This window comes from Nansenia antarctica (assembly GCF_963989245.1).
Source record: "Nansenia antarctica genome assembly, chromosome: 4".
NCBI classification, from domain to species: Eukaryota; Metazoa; Chordata; class Actinopteri; order Argentiniformes; family Microstomatidae; genus Nansenia; species Nansenia antarctica.
The window spans coordinates 30,585,408-30,590,596 of record NC_137689.1 but is presented as its reverse complement, the minus strand read 5'-3'; positions in this window follow the sequence as shown (position 1 = coordinate 30,590,596).

The following is a 5,189-nucleotide window of genomic DNA, read 5'->3' as shown; positions in this document are numbered from 1 at the left end:
TGTTCTCACTGACTGAGATGACGGCCCTTTGGAAGCGACAAGGGGCCACGTCGAATATATCGACTAAAGTTTCTGTTGAATGAAAAAGTAAATGCTAAAATTATATTTAAAAAAAATATATATATACTTTTGGTACATATGTTATACATATTATTCGTTTCATTTCAGAGTGAAATAATGTAGGCTTATAGACAGAGTCAGGAGTAACTAGAAACCGAATCAAGAGTTAACTGTTGATATAATTTTTAAGGTGACTTACTGCTTTCATTGGTGTCTGTCCCGTTGTATGTCCCATTGTATGTCCCGTTGTATGTCCTGTTGTACTGCAGAGTGACACTCTGGGGTGCCAGGGAACAAGGAGGGAGACTCAGCAGTAAGGAATCCATCAGCTTTCCTGTTACAACTCCATCAGCTTCAGTCAACAGTCTCATTTGGAATTCTAGAATAAAACAAGGTGAACTTTGAGGGAATAGCCACAAACAATGCTTCTCAAATATTTAAGAAATTAAACATGTATTGTGTTCATTGGCATAACGTACATTAGTACATTTTCTATTTGAGACTAAAAGCATTTAAATCCTATTGACGTATTCGTTAAGTATCATACGTCCCATTTGTTCCATTCCTTAACTAGTTATTGAATCTCATTTCAATACCAATGTGTATTACATGTCAAAAACATAACGCACCTGCTTTTGAGAGGGAGGAAAGCAGCCAGAGGAGGACTGTTGGCCTCAGTGTTGTTGCTAGATAGCCCATCCTTGCTGAATATGTGAGACCTGTGTGAACGCAATTACACTGCAACTTTATGAAATGGGAATGCAGAGGAAGGATTAACATGTGCCGTACATCAGCGAATCAGAGAGAAAGTGCTGGCTGAGGACAAAGGGGAACAACTGGTTTGACCAGATTTCTCTGTGTACATCAGGCCCTTTGTTTACAGTAGGTATTGCAATATCTTCACCCTCAGGGAACACAGGGCACCTTGGACCTCCAATGTCAGTCTGAGTCAGATCTGGTGGCACTTGTTCCTATACTGTTCCAGAATAGTGTGTACATATGCTCCACACACACACACTTCAAGTATTGTCCTCAATTTGCCCATTCTTGAGCACTTCATTAAGCTGTACTGATCTGCCCCATTCAATTCTCCATACTCTGAATGATGAACTACTTATGGGCAGTAATAACTGTTCTGTGTATTCAACAGTTTGGTATTAGATATACTGGGTAAAAGGACACGTTCTTAACATTCATTGCAATTACATTCCTGTATATATCAGGGTTGCACGCTTGATTTAAGCCCATGGCATCAACATGTCACTCCAGCCAGGCACCCAAAGTTGGCAAACCTGATATACACATGCAGTATCTTCAAACTATCTTTCAATTATAACTGCAAAGTATTTCAAATGTTCGGACTTTTATTCTGAAAATGTCAAATAAATTGGTCCGGAAAATGTCAACTCATTTGTGGGTGGTGACTTAATTGATTTCAAATCGCCTTTAAATGAGCATTGATTCAAAACACATTGTTTTACTGAGACGTGGTTGAAAACCGATGACACACTCGCTAGTCAAGCGAAAATGCAATGGATTCGGTGAGTAGGCTAATCCCCACGACTACCTCGTTAACTAGAACACTACTTTACATTGTTAGCAGGCTCGCAAAACAAGATTAGCTTGCAAGCCAACTTCGATTGAAACATTTCTTGGAAAACATCCTCAAACCGCGGACTAGCACAACTAGGCAGTTTGCTAACGCAGCTTGCACACAAACATTGTTATGAGATGAAAAGTAGAAGCTGTCTTGTGTGATTGATTGCAGGTCACTGAGGATCAGACGAGCTTGTCCAGGGGTCCTGACTGCATCGTTAACAGTGAAGACCAGGACCCGCTGAAGACCCTCAAGGACGTCTCTGTGAGACTGGTGGACTGTCTCAAAATCCAAAAGACGAACAAAGACATGAATAATGAGCAGTTCCCAGGGATAGAAATTATGATGAAACAGTCGGAGGACGTGTTAGTCGACCTTCCAGGTAAATGAAGTTTTTTTTTTAATGAGAGGCGTCCCTTCATAATGTGACTTTGCCATATTATATGAAAAGGAGCTGGACGGTTAACTTTTAAATTGTTCAGTCAATTGATGGTGTGGCATTTCTACTAGCTCTTGAGAGAGGGTGGAGGTATAGAGAGTGTCCTCTTCCTGATCATTTAATACCTAAACAAATCGGCTTTTTCTGCTCATGTTCGTGTATAAGTGGAGTTTGCATTGAAACTTGATGCTCTATTTGCATGGTGTACACACATCTGCTCGGGGCGACCTACGGCAACTCCGTTGGGACATGACGGATACAGAAAGCCAATCACATCAGTGTGTTAGTGGTGTAGTGAGACAACACACAGTATGTTACATCTCCCTTCTTTTAGCAAAAACAACACACAATAACACATGCATGAATTTCCACTCCAAACTTTTTAAATCAAAACTGCTTTGTTATTTAAAATTATTTTACACTAACTAGATAATTAGACTTTAATTAGAAAAAAGACTATCCAACTGCAGTACTATAATGACTATAATAATTAACGAAAAACAGTCATTGTGAGAACTTTACTTTAGCTAATGACTTTGGCAATAACCTGAAAATGAGTGTACTTAAGTGCAAACAGAACAGTCACTTATAGATTCAGTCCATGGCATAAATCACTTAAAGATTGAGTCTATCTGGAGGTTTAACAACTCGGCCCCGCCTAGTAACATTCAGTCCAGGTGGCTGGGCTCGAGTGGGGCTCGGAGGCGGTTTGGGTGGGGAGTGGGGTATTCCAGGAAGAGCTGGAGGTTGTGACTCCTCGGTGGGTGGGCCTAATGTTTCAGTCCACGGTTCTTCCAGTACCCAGCGGCGAGGATGGTTAGCGGCTGGAGTGCTCACGCGAAGATGTTGACTGTTGCGGCGGTACTCTCTATCTCCACAGTCCACAACATAGGAGCGCGGAGCACAGTGGGGTTTCACTATTACTCCAGGGGACCACTTGTCGTTGCCAGGATGCGGCTGCATCGTAACCTCATCTCCAGGCTGAAGAGCAACACGAGAATTGCCTGCTCTCTTTTGGTCGTAGTAGAACTTTTTAAGGTCTTTGCTCGTGTCCAGCAGACGCTTGACTTTGTGGGGGTCATATCCTCTTGGTGCAAGTAGCTCACGAGCAGTAGACAGCTTATCACGTGACCTCCTGCCCATGAGTAGCTGAGCTGGCGACAATCCTACTTTCTCTAGTGGAGTCGTCCTGTAGTCCATCAGCACAAGGTGTTTGTCTGGCGCCTTGCACCAAAGCCTCTTCACAGTTTGCACTGCACGCTCTGCTTCACCATTTGAGTGCGGCGTGTGTGGTGAAGATGTTTTGTGTGATATTCCATAGCTCTTGCAGAAGTCCTTAAATTCCTCTGAGGAGTATTGTGGACCGTTGTCTGTGCGAAGAGTGGCGGGAATGCCATGTCTGCAGAACTGAGCTTTCAGAGTCTCTATGGCGGTGCGGGTTCGCATGTCTTTCAGTACATCTACTTCAATGAATTTTGAGTAGTAATCGACAAGTAGGATGTACTGCTTGCTTTCGAACTCGAACAGATCTGATGCTACCTCTTCAAATGGCAGCTCTGGTGTTTCAGTTGGTTTGAGGGGTTGTCTGGGCAGCTTGTTTTGAAAGTCTGCACACTTGCTACAGTTTCTGACCTTTTCTTAAATTTCTGCACTCATGCCTGGCCAGTATAGCACTTCACGTGCCCGCTGCTTGCTTTTCACCATGCCTAGGTGAGACTGGTGTATGAGCTTTAGCATGTGCTCACGCATGGTGGGGGGCACTACTATACGCAGTCCTTTATAGATGATTCCATCAGACAACACTAGCTGACTTCTTGAGTCCCAATATGGCGGAACATGAATGGGCACTTCCCGTCTGTGTTCAGGCCAGCCGTGGTGAATTGTTTGCTGGAGACAGATTAGTTCTTCTCTTGTGCTGTCTTGCAGCTCTGTGTACTTCTGGTCACTTACTGCAACATAGTTGAGCATGGAGACACACTCTAGTCCGCTTAACTCTGGTGTGTTCTCTGGGAGCTGTGCTCTGGATAGTGTGTCGGGCAGCTCCATGTCTTTTCCTCTTCTGTACTTGATTGTCAAGTCGTACCACTGCAGTGACAGACGCATTCTCTGGATGCGCATGGGAGTGGCCAGCAGTGATTTTTCTTCGAGTGGCTTGTGGTCATTGTACACTGTGACATGTGTTCCAAATATGTAGTTGTGAAACTTGATGCATGCGTGCACAATGGAGAGCATCTCCTTTTCGATTTGCGCAGAACACGTCTCTGTGTCAGTCAGTGACCTCGAGGAGAATGCTATTGGATGACCGTCCTGGAGCAGGACAGCTCCTAATCCACTGCTGCTTGCATCACTGTGTATCTCGACAGGCTTTGCAGGATCCAAAAACTTCAGCACTGGAGGATGCGTGCACAACTCCCCGAGCCTGTCAAAGGCTTGCTGCTGAGCTGGCTGCCATGCAAACTCCACGTCGTTTCTGGGGCGCATTTTATTCCAAATGGGAGTCTCAGCCATCTAAACCTTCCTATCAGAGTGTTAAAGGTTGTTAGAAAGGATGAGGCTTCATCCAGTTCTATCTGCAAAAATCCTGATTTAGCATCTAACACTGAGAATACTTTAGCATTAGGTATTCTTGAAACTACCTCCTCTACGGTGCACATTGGGTGGTGTTCCCTTTTTATGACCAGATTTAAATCACTTGGATCTATGCAGATTCTTATTCTTGCCATTACGGACTACGGCTACCATAGAGCTAACCCATTCTGTGGGCTGTTCAACTTTGGTGATGAAGCCATCTTTCTCCATCTCATGTAGCTTTTCTACTATCTTTTCTCTGAGCGCAGCTGGCTGTCGACGGACAGCGTGGACCACACCCTTTGCATCTTCATCCAGTTTGATGGTGTATTTCAAGGTGCCTGTGGTATGTTGTAGCTCTGGAAACTCATCCAGACCAGCTGGCATGCTTTGTGTTGTGGTGGCTACACTGCTTTGAAGTGAGTCAAGATGAGCAATAAGGCCTAAAGCCTCTGCTGAAGCTCCACTGAGCACATTCTCCTGCGCTATGTCTACTATTTCAAATTCGGCGCTCACTTCACACTT